The sequence below is a fragment of the Physeter macrocephalus genome, chromosome 7, assembly GCF_002837175.3.
Source record: "Physeter macrocephalus isolate SW-GA chromosome 7, ASM283717v5, whole genome shotgun sequence".
NCBI lineage: Eukaryota > Metazoa > Chordata > Mammalia > Artiodactyla > Physeteridae > Physeter > Physeter macrocephalus.
In genome coordinates, this window is record NC_041220.1 from 9227294 (window position 1) to 9248668 (window position 21375).

Consider the following 21375-nt stretch of genomic DNA (forward strand, 5'->3'; position numbering starts at 1 on the left):
TGTGTGTGTGTGTGTGTGTGTGTGTGTGTGTGTGTGTGTGTGTACACCATATCTTCTTTATCCATTCCTCTGTCCGTGGACACTTAGGTTGTTTCCCTGTCTTGGCTATTCTGAATAATGCTGCAGTGAACATGGGGCTGTAGATATCTCTTTGAGATTGTGATTCATTTCCTTTGGATATATACTCAAAAGTGGGATTGCTGGATCACATGGTAGTTCTAGTTTTAGTTTTTTAAGGAAGCTCCGTACTGTTTTCCATAGTGGCTGCACCAATTTACATTCCCACTAACAGTGCACAAAGGTTCCCTTTTCTCCACATCCTCACCAGCACTTATCTTTTGTCTTTTAATGATAGCCGTTCTAACAGGTATGAGGTGATACCATATTGTGGATTTGATTTGCACTTCCCTGATGATTTGTGATGTTGAGTACCTTTTCATGTACTTGTTAGCCATCTGTATGTCTTCTTTGAAAAAATATCTGTTCCATTCCTCTGCCCATTTTTTAATTGGATTGTTTGATTTTTTTTTCTCTGTTATATGACTTCTGTATATATTTTGGATATCAATCTTTTATCAGATATATGGTTTGCAAATTTTTTCTCCCATTCCATAGGTTGCCTTTTCATTTTGTTGATTGTTTCTTTTGCTGTGCAGAAGCTTTTCAGTTTGATGTAGTCTCATTTATTAATTATTGTTTTTGTTGCTTGTGCTTTTGGTGTCATATCCAAAAAATCATTGCCAAGACCAATGTCAAGGAGCTTTCCCCTGATGTTTTCTTCCAGGAGTTTTATGGATTTAGGTCTTCTGCTTAAGTCTTTAATCCATTTCAAGATAATTTTTCTGAGTGGTGTAAGATTGGGTTTCAATTTCATTCTTCTGCATGTGGTTATCCAGTTATCCCAGCTGCATTTATGGAAGAGTTTATTCCTTCCACAGAGAGTATTCTTGGCTCCATTGTCAAATACTAGTCAATCAAATATGTAAGAGTTTATTTCTGGGCTCTTGTTTCTGTTCCATAGGTCTATTCGTCTGTTTTTCTGCCAGTACCATACCGTTTTGATTACTATAGCTTTGTAGTATAGCTGTAAATCAGGACATGTGATATTTCCAGCTTTGTTCTTCTTTTCAGGATTGATTTGTTTATTCAGGGTCTTTTGTGGTCTCATACAGATTTTAGGATTGTTTTTTCTATTTTGTGAAAAATGCCATTAGAATTGTGAGAGAGATTGCATTACATTTATAGATGGCTTTAGGTAGTATGGACATTTTAACAATGCTCTCCTAATCCATGAACATTGGATATCTTTTCATTTATTTGTGTTTTCTTCAGTTTCTTTCATCATAATCTTATAGCTTTCAGTGTACAGATCTTTCACCTCCTTGGTTAAATTTTTTCCTAAGTATTTTATTGTTTTTGATGCTTTTGTGAATGGCCAGTTAGAGTTTTAAGAAGACAATAAGAATCTTGAGGAGTCAAATATTTTTAAAAGTAAAAGGGAAATGTTTGACATAAAATAATTGGACATTTAAAAAGTAAGAAACTTCATGAAGACTTAAAAAGATGTTTGGTAATGGACTCCTTTTGTTTAGAAAAAGTGGACATTACAATTGGTAGTTTCATCATATTTTTCATTCTTTTTTTTAAAAATAAATTTTATTTATTTATTTATTTATGGCTGTGTTGGGTCTTCGTTTCTGTACTGGCAGGCAGACTCTCAACCGCTGCGCCACCAGGGAAGCCCTTCATTCTTGATATTAGTTATTTATCTCTTTTTTTTTTGGTTCAGTCTTACCAGGTAGGTTTTTTTTTGTAAGACTCAACCTTTTAATTTGTTGATCTCCTCTCCTATGTATCTGCTTTTTATTTCCTTAATTTATGTTTGTAGCTTTCTTATTTCCTGCCTTCTATCTCTTGGATCAATTTGGATTAATTGGATGTGATGGAGGCTTATTTATAACATTGATTTTCTAGCATTTCTTCTTCTGGGAAGCCTTCCTTTTTTTTTTTGTTTTTTTTTTTTTGCTGTACGTGGGCCTCTCACTGCTGTGGCCTCTCCTGTTGCGGAGCACAAGCTCCGGACGTGCAGGCTCAGCGGCCATGGCTCACGGGCCCAGCCGCTCCGCGGCATGTGGGATCTTCCTGGACTGGGGCACGAACCCCTGTTCCCTGCATCGGCAGGTGGACTCTCAACCACTGAGCCACCAGGGAAGCCCTGGGAAGCCTTCTTGAACCCCTTAAGTCCTTCTCCAATCAAAACTATATCCTAGGTGCCTGATTACTTGTTTTTACCTACTAGATCATGGGTTGGCAATCTATGCCCATGGGCAGCCTCCTGTTTTTATAAAGAAAATTTTATTGAGGCACATCCATACTCACTTTTTAACTTATTGTCTAAGGGTGTTTCATGCTACAAAATGGCAGGGTTGAATAGTTGCACCAGAAACTGTATGATGCCAAGCTCAAAATATTTACTATCTGGATTTAAGAGTTTGCTGACTACTCTTCTAGACAGTAAGCGATGTATAAACCAGGACAATTTTTAGCGTATGTTTTGTCTCATGCCTGATAAATAGTGTGTGCTAAATTAATATTCATTAATTCATAGAGAAAGGGATGAATTTGTCAAAAATACCTTAGATTGTTTTGTGCTTTTATCCTCAAGATCTAGAAACTGTTTCTAGTGAAACTGTGCCCCAGGAATTGGTTTACTAATCTCCACTGGCAATGTTTTATATCTTTTACAATATTTGTAAAAATTGGAGAAATTATGGATCAAAAAATGGAAGTTTTCTAGAACTCTGCTTCATCATTGACCAATGCATTGGTTTTATAGCGCTCTCTTCTAATTATCTATATGCTAGCCATATATAAAAATAGATGAAATCACTTACTGATAGAAAATGAATATCACAGGTCATATTCTCTTTAAGGTAATCAAAGCTAATTGTCAACTACCAGAAATACTTTCAACATAAATGAACTATCCATTTTGTTGAACTTTTATGAAGAGAGAAGAAGAGTGATCTGTAAGGATAAAAACCTGGTAAGAATATCATTTTTACTTTCTGAAGTTTTTCATACTTTAAAAGGGGAACACATTAGTAGCTAGGTAGGTATCTTTTTTGATAAACTAAGATTTGAAAATTTCCTCATTGCAGTGCTGAATTTGCTAAAGTAGATGATCATGGAAAACTTAAGCACCTTTCAGTCACAAAACAAATGTATTTTCCTAGAAATTTGTTTCTAGTTAATATAGATTCTTACAAATTCTAAAAAGTGTGGAGGTAAATAATTTAAGGTGGTGAGGTAAAGGAATAAATGAAGTTTTCCTTTTCTTTGGATTATCAAAACTGTTATCTCTTTTTAATTATTAGGTACCTACAGAAAACCTCAGTCCCATTATTTTCAGTGATTTTCCATTTGTCTTTAATTTGCTCTCCAAAATTAAATTATTGCAAGCTGATTCCCATATAAAAATGCTGGTATGTATGTCTTACTTTTTTATTATGTAAAATGTTCAAACATATACAAAATAGAGATAATCCTGTATTAAACCACAGCACAAATTTTCAGCCATCATTAACATTTGGCATACTTCTTCATTTATCATTTTTGTTATTTTTGTAATTGTTACTATTTTTGCTAAAGTATAATATTTTAAAGCAAATCCCAGGCCCAATTTCTTTTCACCTTGCCATACTTCAGTACATTATTTCTGGTTGCTTCACTTCTGTTCATGCTGAGATTAATCAGTGGGTTCAGGTGGTGAACACATTCTTCCATTGTAATATTTCCCATCAACCTTTTAAAATAATTAAATCACAGTTGATGTCCAATATTATATAAGTTAGAGGCGTACAATATAATGATGCACAATTTTTAAAGGTTATACTTCATTTATAGTTATTATAAACTATTGGCTTTATTCCCCATGTTGTACAGTATATGCTTGTAGCTTATTTTATATCTAATGATTTGTGCCTCTTACTCCCCTACCCCTATATTGCCCCTCCCTGCTTCCCTCTCCCCACTGGTAACCACTAGTTTGTTCTATCTGTGAGTCTGCTTCTTTTTTGTTTTATTCACTAGTTTGTTGTATTTTTTAGATTCCATATATAAGTGATATCATTCAGTATTTGTCTTTCTCTGTCTGACTTCCTTCACTTAGCATAATGCCCTCCAAGTCCATCCATGTTGCTGCAAATGGCAAGATTTCATTCTTTTTTATGGCTGAGTAGTATTCCTTTGTATATATATACCACATCTTTCTTATCCATTCATCCATTGGTGGACACAGGTTGCTTTCATATATTGGCAATTGTAAATAATGCTGCTGTGAGAAGAGTTAACACCTGTCCTTCTCAAACTACTCCAAAAAATTGCAGAGTAAGGAACACTTCTGAACTTATTCTATGAAGCCAGCATCACCTTGATACCAAAACCAGACAAAGATACCACAAAAAAAGAAAATTACAGGCCAATATCACTGATGAACATACATGCAAAAATCCTCAACAAAATACTAGCAAACCAAATCCAACAATATATTAAAAGGATCATACACCACGATCAAGCGGGATTTATCCCAGGGATGCAAGGATTTTCCAGTATCCACAAATTAATCAATGTGATATACCACATTAACAAATTGAAGAATAAAAGCCATCCGATCATCTGAATAGATGCAGAAAGAGCTTTTGATAAAATTCGACATCCATTTATGATAAAAACTCTCCAGAAAGTGGGCATAGAGGGAACCCACCTCAACTTAATAAAGGCCATATGTGACAAACCCACAGCTAGCATCAAACCCAATGGTGAAAAGCTGAATGCATTCTCTTTAAGAACAGGAACAAGGCAAGGATGCCCACTCTCACTACTTTTATTCAATATCGTTTTGGAAGTCCCAGCAACAGCAATCAGAGAAGAAAAAGAAATAAAAGGAATCCAAATTGGAAAGGAAGAAGTAAAACTGTCACTGTTCACACATGACATGATGCTATACATAGAAAATCCTAAAGATGCCACCAAAAAACTATTAGAGCTCATCAGTGAATTCAGTAAAGTTGCAGGATACAAAATTAATATACAGTAATCTGTTGCATTTTTATACACTAACAACGAACTATCAGAAAGAGAAATTAAGGGAACAATCCCATTTACATCAAAAAGAATAAAAACCTAGGAATAAACCTACCTAAGGAAGCAAAATACCTGTACTCTGAAAACTGAAAGACGTCGATGAAAGAAATCAAAGATTTCACAAACAGATGGAAAGATACACTGTGTTCTTGGATTGGAAAAATCAATATTGTTAAAATGACCATACTAACCAAGGCAATCTACAGATTCAATGCAACCCTTATCAAAATACCAATGACATTTTTCACAGAACTAAAACAAGTAATTTTAAAATTTGTATGGAAACACAAAAGACCCCTAATAGCCCAAACAGTCTTGAGAAAGAAGAACAGAGCTGGAGGAATCATGCTCCCTGACTTCAGACTATTCTACAAAGCTACAGTAATCAAACCAGTATGGTACTGGCACAAAAACAGACACATAGATCAATGGAACCAAATAGAGAGCTCAGAAATAAACTCACACACTTATGGTCAGTTAATCTATGACAAAGGAGGCAAGAGTATACAATGGAGAAAAGACAGTCTCTTCAATAAGTGGTGCCGGGAAAACTGGACAGCTACATGTAAAAGAATGAAATTAGAACATTCTGTAACACCATATACAAAAATGAACTCAAAGTGGATTAAAGACCTAAGTGTAAGACCACATACTATAAAACTCTTAGAGGAAAACATAGGCAGAACACTGACATAAATCACAGCAATACTTTTTTTTCGATCTGTCTCCTAGAGTAAGGGAAATAAAAGCAAAAATGAACAAATGGACCTAGTTAAACTTAAGAACTTTTGCACAGCAAAGGAAACCATTGACAAAACAAAAAGACAGCCTACCGAATGGGAGAAAATATTTGCAAATTATATGACTGATAAGGGATTAATATCCAACGTATATAAACAGCTCATACAACTTAGCATCAAAAAAACAAACCGCCCAATTAAAAAATGGGCAGAAGAGCTGAACAGACATTTTTCCAAAGAGGAAATGCAGATGGCCGACAGGCACATGAATAGATGCTCAGCATGGCTAATCATCAGGGAAATGCAAAGCAAAACCACAATGAGTTGTCCCCTCGCACCTGTCAGGATGGCTATCATCAAAAAGAACACAAATAACAAATGTTGGTGAGGACGTGGAGAGAAGAGAACCCTCCTTCTGGGATGATGAGTATCCCAGAAGGAGAAGAGAAGGAGAAGGGAGCACAGAGCTTATTTAAAAAATTAATAGCTGAGGACTTCCCAAAGCTGGGAAAGGAACTGGATATACAAGTGCGTGAAGCTAATAGAACACCTTATTATCTCAATGCAAAAAGACCTTCTCCAAGGCACATTATATTAAAACTGTCAAAAGTCAGTGATAAAGAGTTTTAAAGACAGCCAGGGAACAAAAGAATGCAACCTACAAAGATAGCCCCACTAAACTATCAGCAGATTTCTCAGCAGAAACTCTGCAGACTAGGAGAGACTGGAATGACATACTCAAAATATTGAAAGATAAAACCTGTCACCCAGTGTGGAGGAAAGGGAACCCTTGCACACTGTTTGGTGGGAATGTAAATTTGTGTAGCACTGTGGTAAATAGTATGGAGGTTTCTCAAAAAACTAAAGGGCTTCCCTGGTGGCACAGTGGTTGAGAGTCCGCCTGCCGATGCAGGGGACACGGGTTCGCGACCCGGTCTGGGAGGATCCCACGTGCCGCGGAGCGGCTGGGCCCATGAGCCATGGCCGCTGGGCCTGCGCGTCCGGAGCCTGTGCTCCACAACGGGAGGGGCCGCAGCAGTGAGAGGCCCGCGTACTGCACACACACACACACAAAAACAAAAAAACAACAACAGCTAAAAATAGAACTGCCATATGACCCAGAAATTCCACTCCTGTGTATATAGTTGAATTTGAAAAGATACATGCATTCCATCAACCTTTAATGAATAATTTCATCCATTGCATTGTTAAAGTTTGAAAAATGGTGATATTTCTGATCTTATCATTCCTTCCAAAATTATTAACTGGAATTCTGTAAAGAACTTTTCCTTGTCAATCAGGGCCATTTGGTTACCCTGAAAAATATCAGTCATATATGAAGGTAGAATGATGCTTAATCTTTTTCCTTTAATAATTAAATATTGCCAAATTACTGTACATAGTGGTTGTACCAACTTATGTTGCTACCAGCAACGTATGAAAAGCCTCTTTCACACACTCTCACTGATGCAGTGTTACCAAGCTTTGTGATCTTTTCCAGATGTGATGGCTTAATCATGACATTTCTTCAGTTTAATTTTAATTATGTTTCTTATTATTACATAATGCCTGAATCCTATACTCTTTTTATTTATTTATTTATTTATTTATGGCCGCGTCAGGTCTTAGTTGTGGCGTGTGGGCTCTTCGTTGCAGTGCGTGGGCTTCTGTCTAGTTGTGGCCTGCGGGCCTCTCTCAAGTTGTGGCGTGCAGGCTGCAGAGCAGGTGGGCTCTGTAGTTGTGGCGTGGGCTCCAGAGTGCGTGGGCCCTGTAGTTGCGGCACGTGGGCCCTCTAGTTGTGGTGCATGGGCTCAGTAGTTGCAGCATGCAGGCTTATATGCCCAGCGGCATGTGGGAATCCTAGTTCCCCGAAGAGGGCTCGAACCCACGTCCCCTGCATTGGAAGGTGGCTTCTTAACCGCTGGACCACCGGGGAAGTCCCTGAATCCTCATACTCTTTGGTTAATATTCATTGTTCTTCTACTATGAGGAGTACGAAATTATCTAGTAACTGTTCTTTCCCACTCCCTTCATTCTCTCCCTCAATCCAGTTTTAGTTACTACTTTGTTCTTAGCGTCAGTCTTTAGATTTTCATATTTGCTTAAGAGTCTTGGAGCTTGGGGGCTTCCCTGGTGGCGCAGTGGTTGAGAGTCCGCCTGCCGATGCAGGGGACGCGGGTTCGCGCCCCGGTCCGGGAAGATCCCACGTGCCGCCGAGCGGCTGGGCCCGTGAGCCGTGGCCGCTGAGCCTGCGCGTCCGGAGCCTGTGCTCCGCAACGGGAGAGGCCACAACAGCGAGAGGCCCGCGTACCGCAAAAAAAAAAAAAAAGAGTCTTGGATCTTGATTTGTCAGCCACAAGTGGTATCTTTCCTTCCCGGGTAGTGCCTCTGAGGCTTGCAGCGAGTTTATTCTGCTTTCCGCTTACCTCCCTTCTGTTTCTCGTCTCGTACTTGTGTTGTTGCCACACAACATTTACACGCTGTTCTGTGTCTCTTATCGCCGTCAGCCTGAGCCTTTAGTTATGTATCTATAATCCTCATCCCAGCCCCTCCCCCCAGACATTATGCCGAAGATTTCCCAAACGTTTTTTTGATTGCTGAGGCTTGTTTTCTAGGCCGTTCCTCAGGAAAGGTTTGTATCTGTTTATCTATGATATTTCTACTTTAAAGACTCACACGGTGAGACATGCAGGGGTCTGGGACATCACATGCACAAAAGGAGCCATTTCAGTTATCAAACATTTCCTTTATATATGCCCTATTAATTATATAGCTTACATGACATTTTCCAGTGAGCCATGCCCCATAAATCTATAAATTCCATGTTTCTTTATAATAAGCAACCTAGATGGACAAGGTACATCCTGCTAAAAGCATCCTGTAGATAAGGACTGTTCCTTTAGTTGAGGTTATTAGTGTCTGTCATTAGCATGTTTACGAGGAGATTTGACTGAATCATCTTTTTTGTTTCCCAGCTACCCCTTTAAAAATTTTTCCTAACATCCCTGGTAATGAGAGAAAATAGATTGTCTTTCCTTGCGAAGCCTAACTGCCCCGTAAGCGTCCTTTAAACAGGTCCTTCCCTACATGGTACTTTCTTCTACAGCAGCGCTCTATCTGACCTATCCACTGTGTTAGTGAGGGTTGAGTGGACAGTGGACCCAGGCAGGTTGCATATTATGAAGCATTAGGGAAGATATGAGGACAAGAAAACTCTAGTTGTAGTTGTCAAGGGTGAAGTTAGAAAGCAGACACCAGAATCCTGTCTTCCAAGAGAGAGATGATGGATGTAGTCAAAACTGTAAGCTCCGAACTGTATTACCAATTCAAACGCATACATGTAGAGAGGGGAAACCAGTACATGGAGAACGGGGGTAGAGGAACTGGAAAATAAGTTAAGCGGCAGGTCTCCAGTCCAGTTCTTGGCTAGGTGACGGAAGGGGGGCCTACGACAGGCCACACACACCTCTCCCTGCTGCAGTCAGTGGAGGGCTTTGCTGCACACTCCCTGTCACTCAGAGCCGCAGGACCCGTTGCCCGGCAATCAGAATCGCGATGCATCCCAGAGCTGCAGTCTCCTGGACCAAAGGAAGAGAAGACCCAGCAGCAGGAAGGACCAGAAATGGCACTTTTCCATTTCCCTGCAAACCTGGAATTTCTTTACAACAAACATCTTAAGGAACAACCAGAGGAAGCATCATAGGATGCATCATATATCATCAGAGCATCATATATCAAATTCCCAGTACTTAGTGGTGGCAGAGATCTGGGACAGGGCTTTCCCAAGCCCGGAGCCACAGGCACTCTTGTCTCAGATGCTTGTAGAGGGCTTACATGGGCAACGACACTCAGCCTGGAAAGCTGGGATAGCATAGCTGTTATCCACCTGTCTTGCTGTCACTATTGCAGGACAGGCCCCAAGAGGGTTGCATTGGTTTATAAACCCTAAATACTCCTTTACTGTCCTTGGGATAAAGCAGAAGCCCTAGAGGTGTGTGGAGGTCGAAGCAAGGGTAGCAAGTCCAACACCTGAGTTCTAATCCAAGGGAGCTCAGCAGAATCAAGAGTATGGCACTAAATTGGTAAGGAAATGTTGAGACTTCAGAAAAGCTCCATGGAAGTACTGTACTGGGTGACCAAGAAGAATGCTAGCTACAAAATGAGGCCACCAGTGACATCTTTTTAGGGAGTTCCCGTGCAAATTCAGTACATGGATCACAGGTATTTGAAATAGAGGAGGAGTGGATTTTCTCTGGGAAAGCCTTTCCTCTAGTCTTCTTCCTACGTCTGACACCTCTGAGCTCCTCCACTGCCCTTATATTTTTGAGGATTATGGTGGCAAGACTGCGAAGTGGGTAACACTGGATGAATGCTTCAGCAGGTTTAATACCGCTGTTGCTTGTAAGGATTATGTGTCCTGTAGTAAGTGATCTGAGGCTATTTAGCTGTCCATCCATGGTGAGTAATCCCCTATATACAGTTCCTAGATGCCACAGATCCTGCCATCTCTTTTTCTCCCATAATATAGATACGATGTTCTTTTCCTTAAATCATTACAATATGAGTGTATAGAGCAACGGTAGGCATAAATGTGTGCTATATAAAATATGTTTATTTGAAATATTAAACAATTCCTAGTATTCCTATGAGGATTCCTAAAATATTTCTTTTTCTAGGAATCAGAAGGGAAAGAGTGCATGGATTTTGCGCAAGTAATTCTGCAAGGAAAGGATGAATCCCCTCCATTTACACTTAGAGTCAGACAGAGTCACCTAGTTGAAGATCTCTGCGTCAGTTAAGCCAAGCTGAAGTCACTGACCTCCGGAAAATATTAGTGGTGCAGGAAAAAGCCTCATTGAATATTTTTACCAATGTGGGAGGGAAACATTTATATAACGTGGCACAGGAAGAGCCTGTGTTTGCAACTATAGTTACCAGCCTAATGGTTTCCAGGATTCCTTGCTTACGCTTCAGAGAAAAGCTATGGGGTGTTTATTGAACACTGGGGTTATGAGTTAACTATTAGTTACCTGTGGCTACAGAAATGCTGCTTAATGAACCATCCCAAAGCACCGTGACTTAAAATAATAATTTTACAGATCTGTAATTCAGCTGAGGGTCTGCTAATCTAAGTTGAACTCATCTGGGTGGCTTTGCAGGTTTTGTCTATACTTGTGTACATGTTTGCAAGTTGGCTAGGGATTGGCTGAGCTAGGCTAGGCCTGGCTGGGGCAGTTTGGCCCTGGGCCCTGGTTCCTACGTTTTCCATCTTCTTCCTGGGACCCGTAAACGTGTTCTCACAGCATTGTCAGAGGTACAAGACAGGAAGCCCAGTCACACGACAAACATTTCTTTAGTCAAAGCAAGTCACATGGCTGAACTCAAGTCAAGGGCTGGCAAAATATACTCAGCCTCTTTAATGAGAGGAACTGCAAAGTCACGCGCAAAAGACCTGGGTCAAGGAGGGGTGAAGAACTGGGGCTGTGAATGCAGTCAGCAAGCAGCAGGTGCAACAGATACTTATCCTACGTTTTGGCTCTCGTTTTAGTCGTAGACTTCCCAGTATATTGGTTCCAATTCTCGGCATCCTTCACTTCACCCTTTGTGGGCACCTGTAGGGTTTTCACTGTGTGGTACCTCAGATCGTTTGCCCACAGAATGACGACCGACTGTGTAGGTGAGGGCTGGCATCTGGCCAGAAGGGAGTGACTTTTCCTGCTATCAGCCGTGAGGGGAAGAGTTAAGTTCTCAGAGCAGAAGTCAGAACCTGAGCGTGGGCCTCAGACAGGAGAGGTATGCTCCCCAGCATGGGACTGTCGTGGAAAACATAGAAACTATTTTATAAGCCAGACTCTCTAGTTGTTGTCTCCCTCTGTACCTATTTTCCTTCAAATCTTGATTATGAGGAAATCAATAGAAAATGATTCTGCCTACAGGAGATGACAAAGAGGTAAGCAGGCAAACTTCAAGACAAATCCAGTCAAAATATAGACTCTGAACAAGGCAAGGTAGTCAAGGCCCTTTATGAGCAGGCCCAGACTGTGGCAAACGCAGACTTGCTAGTGTAGATGGGCAGAAACAGGAAAATCAGAAGCAAGCTTAATTTATCATTGGGATACCTGGATGGAATGAGAGGCAGGCCCTGGGAGGTGGTGGACAGTGGCCCAGGAGTTGGTTGATCAAAGTGCCAGTAAGTAAGATCTTCTCGGCAAACAGAAGAGAAAGAGAACTCTTAGTGAAGCTTGCTGATACTTGTATTAAAAAGATAAAAAGAAACAGACAGAAAGGGAAGGATAGAAGGAGTAGTTAGAGAGGTAGTAGGAAACCCAGGATCGTACTCAACTACAAAGCCCAGAGGTAGGCTTTAGAAAAGAGGGACCTGTTCTTATAGATGCCCACATGAGCATTCTGGGCAGTCAGCTCTGAAGGTTCCTACAAAGGTGTCATGCCCAGGCCGATGGGGAGGGCTGTTGATCTGAAGTCCTAATGAGGGGAGAGGCAGGAGAAACCAAATAATTGTTGACTGGAGCCCAAGTTTTAAAGCCTGAATGATGAGAGGCAGATAAACAAGATAGAAGAATTGAGGAACTTAGTGGCCCAGGGGTTTGAAGCACATCAAAATTTGGTTCAAGACACTGGTCAACATAATCGGAGAATGCTGAGTCTTGCTAGAATCCCACTTCACTTGGTTCACGTAACCGTGGAAGGGACCCATGCACTCACTCTACAGTAATCTGACAGTAAATAGGTTCATGGCATCCGCTGCTCAGAAGCAGATTGAGGGAGAACAGAGTCCAGTTAGGTAAGGAGAGCAGATTCTGGGAATCCTGGTGATGGCAGGTTTGAAACTTTTCCGTAAAGGTCAAGGCATTATATTTTATTTTATTTATTTATTTTTTTTTTTTGCGGTACGCGGGCCTCTCACTGCTGTGGCCTCTCCCGTTGCGGAGCACAGGCTCCGGACGCGCAGGCTCAGCGGCCACCGCTCACGGGCCCAGCCGCTCCGCGGCACGTGGGATCTTCCCGGACCGGGGCGCGAACCCGCGTCCCCTGCATCGGCAGGCGGACTCCCAACCACTGCGCCACCAGGGAAGCCCAACTTTATTTTTTAAGGTTTGAAAAATACTTGTTCTAAGTTAAAAGGCAAACTGTATCCTGTGAGGAAAATACTGGCAACACATATGACAGACAAAGGATTAATATCTCTGACGCATAAACATAGATATAGATATAGATATGGCTATGTGTGTGTGTATATATAAATAATAAAATGAAAATATGCTCAACCTTACTAGTAATCAAGAAAATGCAAATGAAAATGAGATATTTTTCTGCTTACAGATTGACAACTGTTAAAAGTTTCTTATAAAATGTAGAGTTGGCAGCAGATGGGGGGGAAGCATTCTCTTCTCATGTACTGTTAGTGGAAGAGTAAACTGGCTAGGTTTACACCATGTGCTCTGACAGTGTAGAGCAGGGTTTTTCAACCTTGGCAGTACTGACATTTTGGGCTGGATAATTCTTTGTTGCGGAGCACTGACCTGGACATCGTAGGAATGTTTAGCGGCATATGGGGTTGCTACCCACCAGATGCCAGTAGCAAAACTCCCTTCAGTCGTAACAACCAAAGATGTCTCCAGATTTTGCCAAATGTTCCCTGGGGGACAAAACCAGCCTGGTTGAGAATCACTGGTCTAGAGGAAGGGGCTCCTTTCTATCATTTCCACCAAGACGCAGCAGTGTCTGTGTTAGCAGTCGGTCTACCAATCAAACCTTAAACAGAGGTTAATTCCAGGAAGAGGGAGTGGGTAGGTGGAGGAGAAGAAATTTACATGGCATTTTATACATTTCTATGTTGTCCACGACTTTTCCCACTGAACAGTTATTTCTTTTGAAATTTTACAAGAATAATAAATATAATGTTTTAAACCAAATTTTTCATTAGGAATTTGCAAGAAGTTCTAAATGATGAAGCTGATGACATTAAAGAAGTACTCGGCATATGTTTTTCTGTGAGTACTAATAAAAGCCAGATTTTAGTTTAGATTTAATGTTTTTTAAAAATATTTTTATTATAGTGTCTTAAATATGGGATGTGTCTTTTGAAGGGTGTTTTACTTCTGTAAAACTGTAGGACTGGGCTTCCCTGGTGGCGCAGTGGTTGGGAGTCCGCCTGCCGATGCAGGGGACGCGGGTTCGTGCCCCGGTCCGGGAAGATCCCACATGCAGCGGAGCGGCTGGGCCCGTGAGCCGTGGCCGCTGAGCCTGCGCGTCCGGAGCCTGTGCTCCGCAACGGGAGAGGCCACAGCGGTGAGAGGCCCGCGTACCGCAAAAAAAAAAAAACAACTGTAGGACTTTTCCCCCTCTTGCTCCTCATTTGATACGTTATGTCTATATACTCTCAAATAAAGTGAAAAGACAGCAATTATTAAATCAATGTGAACAATATAAAAAACTAAATGGAATGATGTATGCTTAAAGCAATATACAGCATATACTAGGGTATGTCTCTATTTATAGATATATATTTAGAAGACCGAACTACATAAGTACTTAACTAACGCCTAGTTCTTTAAAATTGTATAGGGAAGAATGTACTAGCATGTTTTTGGTGGAAATACCTCAAGCACACCTGCCATCAGGAAACTCATCACGTAGTGGAGAAGACAACCTTTGCAGAAATAATTTTCACATAGTGATGTACTGTGAGAGGGGAGGGAGAGAGGAAGAGTTTTCACATAGTGATGTACTGTGAGAGGGGAGGGAGAGAGGAAGAGAGGACCAACGCTGAGAAAGTCACGCTCATTTTACATTCTGATGAGTGACGGAAGCTGCCAGGTGAAAAGGAAGCCCCGCCTGCCGTGGCCTAACCGTAAGAGAGACGGTGAGGCCAGTGAACTGAGGGTCAGCGAGCCTGGAGGTTCCAACGGAAGTGGAAAGAGGCTCCTGAGTGGGGCAAGGGTCACATCATGGAGGCCTTTTTGATCCTGCTACAGAGGTTTGAAATTTACCCTAAAGGCAATGAGAAGCCTTTGAAAGATTTTAAGCAGAATGACATATTCAGATTAGTGTTTTTAAGATATTGTCCTGTCTGCAGCTGGGGAAATGGGAGCAAAACAAAGCCTTCATCCTTTGGCCATATTCTCGAAGTTTCCTTCTTCTAGCTGACCAGGTGTTTTCATACCCCTGTGTCATACAGGGCTGTGTGCAATGCAGAAGTAATTTACTTTTCTTTCTCAATAGAAATGGTAAAAAGGGCAAAGTAGAGAATAGTTTAGTCACTGGTAAAGTATATTGTTGGCCTTTTTTTTTTTTTTTTGCTTCCCTCAAGGAAAGACTATGTTTCTAAGTATGTTGATTACATTTTCAACACCTCTGTCATGGCAGTTTGTAAGGAATTTCACAGAGGATTTCATAAAGCCTTTGACAAAGAGATACTTAAACATTTCCAGCCTGAAGAACTAATGACAGCAATAATTGGAAATACTGATTATGACTGGAAACAGTTTGAAAAGGGAGGTGATAACTAAAGTGCCTACAATTCTTCCAAACAAGAATTCCTCCTAAAAACCATTTTTCTCCTTTTTTTTTTTTCAAGAATTCAATGTATGGTCCAGGATACTGTAAATCACATCCTACGATACTGATGTTTTGGAATGCTTTCCATAAATTAACTTTGGATGAAAAGAGAAAATTTCTCTGTAAGCATTGCAGTAATAGATGGATCTATAATTATATATCTTTTAAAATATCTTATTTGAGATAAAGTCATTATTAATGGTGTGTCACAAATGTTAATGGCAAAAGCAAGGGTTAGAATCCAGGTTTCCTGCCTTCTAGACCACTGTTCTCTCTCTTACATAAGCCTGTTCCCCATTTTTAAAAAAATGATAGTAATAAAGATATTGCTATTTTACTACCTTGTCTGCACCGACTCTAATACCACCTCCAATTTCAGTTTGTGTCCTCTTCCTTCACTCGAGTTGGCTCCTGATTGAGCCTTTTATCTCACATTCCTACCTTTATTTAATTACCTAAAGTCCTATGGAATTAGGACAATGTCAACTGTCTCAAATGCTATTTTAGAAGTAATAATAATAATAGCAATGACCACTGATGGTGATAATAATAATAACAGCCTTTCTATCGTGTGCCTCCTCTACACCAGGCATTGTACTGATCACTTTATATCTGTTACACCCCTTTATCCTAATAGGGACCTCATGAAGCAGGCACTTTTATTTTTCCCCATTTCAGATACAAGGAAAAAAAGGCTTGAGGCATTTAGTGTCTTGCCTATGTTCAAACAGCTGGTGAGTGTCAGAATGAGAATTTGAACCCAGCAGGTTAATTCAAAGCCCAGGCTCAAGACCACTAAGGTCCGTGTGGTATAAGTATTTCTCTTGGTGGGAACCCTAAGGTTTCCACAGGACAGACTTAATGACTTATTCTCTTGCCTTTTCATCCCATTTCAGTTTTTCCTGCGATATGCATCTTTCTTCTTGCTATTTTTGTTGCTACTGAGGATGTTTGAGGACAACTTTCCCATAAACCTAACCTACTTCTCCACAAGCCCAAACTACCTTTCCAATCTTCTCTCTTAATGGGAAACTTTTGCTTCAGTCCAGTGGTGCTTTTTTTTTTTTTAAATTTATTTTATTTATTTATTTTTGGCTGCGTTGGGTCTTCGTTGCTGCGTGCAGGCTTTCTCTAGTTGTGGCGAGCAGGGGCTACTCTTCGTTGAGGTGCACGGGCTTCTCATTGCGGTAGCTTCTCTTGTTGTGGAGCATGGGCTCTAGGCGCGTGGGCTTCAGTAGTTGTGGCACACGGGCTCAGTAGTTGCGGCTCGTGGGCTCTAGAGTGCAGGCTCAGTAGTCGTGGTGCACGGGCTTAGTTGTTCCGCGGCATGTGGGATCTTCCCGGACCAGGGCTCGAACCTGTGTCCTCTGCATTGGCAGGTGGATTCTTAACCAATGTGCTACCAGGGAAGCCCAGTCCAGTGGTTCTGTTGGCCGTACGTTCAGTGAGTTCACTTACATTTTCCTACCCCTGGCTTTTTTTGGGGCTTTTCCCCCTGCCTAGAATGGTCACCCAGCTCATCTCCTTGAGAGCTGACTAGCCAGCTGTGACCTCTGAAGCTTCCCTGTCACCCCAGCCTGGTGCCTCTCTCCCTGCCTTGAGTTGGCTCCTCGTACTTCCTAGCTGAGCTAAACTAAACTTCCTTGTAGCTTTTGCTGTTATATTTTCAGGTATATAATTCCCCCTCAACTAGATCATGAACTCACTAGATCAAGGACCAAGACCAAATGTCATGATGTTTTTCACTCCACGTGGTCCCATGTAGTTCTCTTTGCACAAGGGGACCCAATACATATTTGTTGAGTGAAGTGACTGATTTCTTCCTTTCCATTTTAAGTTTTGCTCTTCCTATGAACTCTCTTAACCAAAGTTTATTTCTTTTTAGTTTTTCGTACAGGAAATGAAAGGCTGCACGTAAAAGGCATACGGAAAGTGGGAATCCTATTTCGCTGTCCTGAAACTTTCAGTGAGAGAGATTTCTCAAGATCGCTGACGTGTCGTCGTATTCTGGACCCCCTAAATATTCTCCAATGGAAAGAAGGAGGAAGCACTTTGAGTAGCCGTCGACAGCAGCACGGGATTCACGTCACCACGGCCACAGAGTGACCTTTGAGAGGCTCAGATCTCAGGTTCTCTCACCCTTCTGTCCTTCTGTTCTTCTTAGTACAAAGTGTTGACGGACTTTAGTTAGAATAAGTTGACACATGCTGGGATAAACAATAACATGATGAGTCAAGGATAACATTTTTAATGAGTCAACATTTCCTGATACTTAAACTTGCTATGAGAATGCTTGCTTTTTACTGAATTATTTCCTGAACAATAATTATCATTTAAAAATATACTAAATGTTAAAAGCTAACAGATATTTTTAAAAAATTGTACGTCTAATAAACACTGTCTGCAAATATGAAAGACATGCTGAAGTTCAAAAAAAATAAAACTATAAACTAATTCAACATGTTTTTGAGGCACGTAGATATACATTTTTATATTCTGGAATGTCTCCAGAGTTTTGATTTTAGCCAAAAAATCTATTTGAAAAATCTAAATGTTAAGGGATTTATTAATTTAATGAATAATGACTTATGCTCATTGCTGTGTTCCAAGAAGCATTCTAAATGCAGATATCATTATTTTGGTTAAAGGCTAAGCCCAACCAGGAACTCCCATCTAATTATAGTTGGAAAAAAATGAAGAACATGAAATACGTTTTCAGTATCATGGTATAGAATGCATTAAAGGGGAGATTTAAGTATGGTGGAAATGAATTTTGTGGGCCATTTCTATCTCATATTAAATTTTAAAGTGTAAGCTATTCTATAAATGCCTATTGTCATTCCAAACCATACACAGAAGTCTTGTGTCCGTGGTACTTTGGGAAAGGAGACTATGGGGTGAAGTTCATACTGGGGTGCTGATGTGGAAAGAGGGCAGGCATCTGAGGATAGACAGAACAGACATAGAGAATTCACCAAGGACACTAGAATGTGAGGTGGTTAGTAGAAACATAAGCCCCCAGCAAATCCTCATAGTTATTTTGGATATATCTGGTTTCTACAATAAATGGAATGAAGGCCCAGATGTGTTCTATTTGAATTTTAAGGGAAAAGGTAACTTCTAAATCTTAGGGATCCTTAGGCACCTGACTATTGGGTTGTGTTTTTCAGGCCTTTCAACTCCAACATTACTTTTTCTGTGCAAATGGGTGAACTGTACTAAACATTTTAAGAAGAGATAGTACCAATTCTTCATATACTCTTTCAGAAAGTAACGGTAGAGAGAACACTTCCCAGTTAATTCTCTGCTGCCAGCATTACCCTAATACCAAAACCAGATAAAGACATTACAGGAAAAGAAAACTACATGTATCTCTCATATGAACAGATACAAAAATCTTCTACAAGGTTTTAACGTGTCAAACACCCAATAAAATATAAAAAGGATAATACCTTGTGACCAACTGGGATTTAGTCCAGAAATGCATTTGAAAATCCATTATATTTCACTATAACTGAACAAAAAATCACATCATTATCTCAGTAGAGGTAGAATAAAACTGACACAATTCAACAGCCACTCAGGCAGGATGAATACTCTTGGAAAACCAGGGACCTCCTCAACCTGATTACTTCATACTTAATGGTGAAAGACCAAATGCTTTCCTACTAAAATTGGGAACGAGGCCAAGATGTCTGTCATCGCTTCTGTTCAACACTGTACTAGATGTACTAGTCCACACAATAAGGCAAACTAAAAAAAAGAAAGGGCATAATGATTAGAAAGGAAACAGTAAAGCTATCTTATTTATAAATTACATGGGTATCCGTAGGATATCCAAAGGGATCCATACAAAAAAACTACTAGAACTATTAAGTAAATATAGAAAGGTGTCAGGATTCCAGGTCAATATATAAAAATTAATTGCGTTTATATATACTCACGACAATCATACACTGAATTTTTTTAAAGTACCATTTGCAATATCATCAAAAAATAAGAAATACTTAAGGATAAATCTAACAAAATATGTTCGACTGTTCCCTGAAAACTTGAAAATATTGCTGAAAGAGATTAAAGGAGCTTTAAATTAATGGAGAGAGACATGCTCATGGTCAGAAGAATCAATATTATCAGCATGTCAGTTCTTCTGACACTGATCTAATTTAGTGCAATTTCAAAATCCTTGCAGTCTGTTTTGTAGAAATTGATAAACTGATCTTAAAATGTATATGGAAATGCAAAGGACCTAAAATAGCCAAAACAACATTGAAGAAGGACCATGGTGGAACAGTTGATTGAACTGATTTTGAGACTTAATTAGAATCTACAGGAATCAAGGCAGTGTGGTACTGGAGTAAAAATGGACATACAGGACTTCCCTGGTGGTGCAGTGGTTAAGAATCCACCTGCCAATGCAGAGTATATGGGTTCGAGCCCTGGTCTGGGAAGATCCCATATGCCACGGAGCAACTAAACCCGTGCGCCACAACTACTGAGCCTACGCTCTAGAGCCCGCAAACCACAACTACTGAAGCCCGCGCACCTAGAGCCCGAGCTCCTCAAAAAGAGAAGCCACCGCAGTGAGAAGCCCACGCACCACAACGAAGAGTAGCCCCCGCTCGCCGCAACTAGAGAAAGGCCGCACGCAGCAACGAAGACCCAACGCAGCCAAAAATAAATAAATTTAGTTAAAAAAAAAATGGACATACAGATGATGGAGCACAATAAAAAGTCCAGAAGTAAATCGAATCACATATAGCCAACAGTTTTGACAAAGACGCCAAGGCAATTCAGTGAGTAAAGGCAAACTGGAACAGTTGTAAATCCATAAGAAAAAAAAAAACTGAACCTCTTCCCTTACCTCACATCATAAAGAATAATTCCTTTGAAATGTAACAAAGACCTAAAGCTATAAAACTTCTAGAAGATAACATGTAAGAAAATCTTTGTTACCTTGGGTCAAGCAAAGATTTCTTAAGTAAGACAAAAAAGGCATGAACTATGTAAGAGAAAAACAAAAATGGATAAAGAAGAAAAAATGAATAAACTGCATCAAAATTAAAACTTAAGCTCTTCAAATGACATTTTTTCATGTAATTTTGTTATTTTGTTTTAGTTTTATCATAGCTTTTTAAAAAATTGAAGTATAGTTGCTTTACAATATTGTGTTAGTTCAAATGACATTTTTAATAAAATTAAAAGGCAAGCCACAGACTGGTAGGAAACATTTCAAAACATACATCTAATAAAGGACTTTATATGTAACATAAAGAGTTCTATTATAGGGACTTCCTTGATGGTCCAGTGGTTAAGACTCCACGCTCCCAATGCAGGGGGCCCTGGTTTGATCCCTGGTCAGGGGAACTAGATCCCACATGCTGCAACTAAAGATCCTGCAAATTGCAAGGAAGATCCCATGTGCAGCAACTAAGACCCAGCACAGCCAAATAAAATAAATAAATATTTAAAAAGAACTCTGTTATATATATAAAAAACCCTTAGATGATAAGCAATCGAATTAATAAATGGGCAAAAGATGTGAACAGACCACCAAAGAAGAGACAGAGATCAGCACTAATAAGCACCTGAAAAAATGCTAAACATCATTAATCGTTAGGGAAAACTGCGATAAGATAGTACTCTAGACCACCTGAATTGCTAAAATTAAAAAGACTGACCAAACCAAATGTCGGCAAGGATACAGAGGGACTGGAACTCCCATAAACTGCTGGACGGAATGCAAAATAGTATAGCACTTTAGAAAAGTTTGGTAGTTTCTTTTCTTTTTTTTTTTTTTTTTTTTTTTTTTGCGGTACGCGGGCCTCTCACTGTTGTGGCCTCTCCCGTTGGGGAGCACAGGCTCCGGACGCGCAGGCTCAGCGGCCATGGCTCACGGGCCCAGCCGCTC

The 21375-nt window shown here is 40.2% G+C and overlaps 1 pseudogene; it reads left to right on the plus strand.

Moving 5' to 3' along the window:
• Window positions 1-17845, plus strand: part of LOC112061860 (probable E3 ubiquitin-protein ligase HERC6) — a 51081-nt pseudogene extending 33236 nt beyond the window's left edge.
• Window positions 17846-21375: the final 3530 nt, after the last annotated feature.